Genomic DNA, 1777 nt, shown 5'->3' on the forward strand with positions numbered 1-1777 from the left:
CAATAAGTCGCAACTCAACCCGTGTAATGTTATGAAGGCGGGGTGCAATTGTGATAAGACCACGACTCCATCGTAAATATCAAGAAGACAAACGGTTTAATTAATTTCCAATCCAGGCCTGTGGCGCGGTAACACGTTTGCCACAAATTCGCAATGTAACTATGCTAATTATTGGTAGTAAATTCTGTGGCGATCGTTATCGTCTCGATTTATGTCTGTCAGTATGAGCCAGTTTCTAGAATATTACTTAACATTTCTCCCCATGCTATGGTGCCATGTTTCTCACTTTGTTTTATTGCACAGCTCTAGGACGCATTTTGCAAACACGTAAAAGCTTTTCACACAATGTCAGACGAGTAAACGACTCTTCAAGTGCACCCATTTTGCAGTTTTCTAGCACAATCCGTAACAAATCGAACTGTAGCAAGGACAACCGGCCGACTCCTGCTTCAGCTTCTCATCGCTGCGGAGTTCCCGCGCAAGGATACACTCAAGCACACACATTAGTAGAAACCCACAACTCACTTCACACCCTTGTCGTCTTTTGCTGAGTCAACAAGAAAAGAAAAGAACCAATATTCCCCCCCAATTGGCGCACCATAGACGCACCATTAGGTGCGAAATAATCTTATTAAACGCGCCGAACAACGGCCACATCGATCCGCCACTCGGATACGCAACGAGGCAGACAAATAAAACAATCCATATCCGAAGCTCGGCGCAGCCTGCCATGATGCAACCCCTTATGTGTGTTTCGATTCGTTCGGCTTCGTTCGCCGGGTGGATGGTTCAATTATTTGCCCAAAAGTAGCGACGCCAAATGGCCGAAGTGAAGGTGAAAAGCGCGCGTACGAGCGCACTCCAAAATCGCTAAATCCGCACAATCTCGTGCGGATCGGGCTCCAATACCCCGATCGGAGAAAAAGTGCAAAGAAGCGGTAATACGCGGCACAACAACAACGATGACGATGGGCAAATTATGCACACACCGACCCATACCTCTTCGACTTTACCCGGTCCCCAATCCACCGACGGGAGCCAGCTGCTGGCACTTGAAGAAAGTATTTTGCCCATTTTTGGGCTCCATTTCAAAACGGCGAATTTTTGGCGTAGCCCGCCTCGGCAGGATGATTAACTTCTTTCATGCCGGTCCACGGATTAACCACCACTCCACGGCGCGCCATCGAGCCAAAGGGGGTTTTAGTACGCGCTCACGATAATCGATACTTCAGGCATGTCGCTTCATCAACACTCAATGGAGCCGATTGGCGATGGCTTTATTTTTGGGCAAGGAAATGTGAGCTAATTGGCTCGTCACTGGAAAAAGGAGCTCTCTCACCGGGTAGGGCTCGAGTGAAGGATGTGGGCCAAGTTCGACCAAGCACCTTCTTTCACCATATCTAAATATTCTGTTCAAATTTATGAGTGGGCATATTTGCAAGTTATCAGACGTTTTTTGATAAAACAAAATACATCATAAATTTTCTCAAAAACAGGACTAAACAGTATGAAATATTATCATTTGCTATTTTTGCCCTTCGACCTTTCACTTTTGTGGGCGGTTTTAGCGTCGACAAAACCTTGTCGTACGCGTTATTTTAGAAAGACTTCCAATTTGTACTGCCAAAAAAAAAGCCAGTGGGAATGAGTATTTTTATATTTTATAAATTTCTGCCGAAGGGCAAACTGTTTTGCTTCCACTAGTATTGTTTTGCAAGGATTGAATCTTACTAATCAATTTAAAAAATATTGACATTGTTTGTAACTCCTTCGGGAT

The sequence above is a fragment of the Anopheles ziemanni genome, chromosome 2 (assembly GCF_943734765.1).
Source record: "Anopheles ziemanni chromosome 2, idAnoZiCoDA_A2_x.2, whole genome shotgun sequence".
Lineage (NCBI taxonomy): Eukaryota > Metazoa > Arthropoda > Insecta > Diptera > Culicidae > Anopheles > Anopheles ziemanni.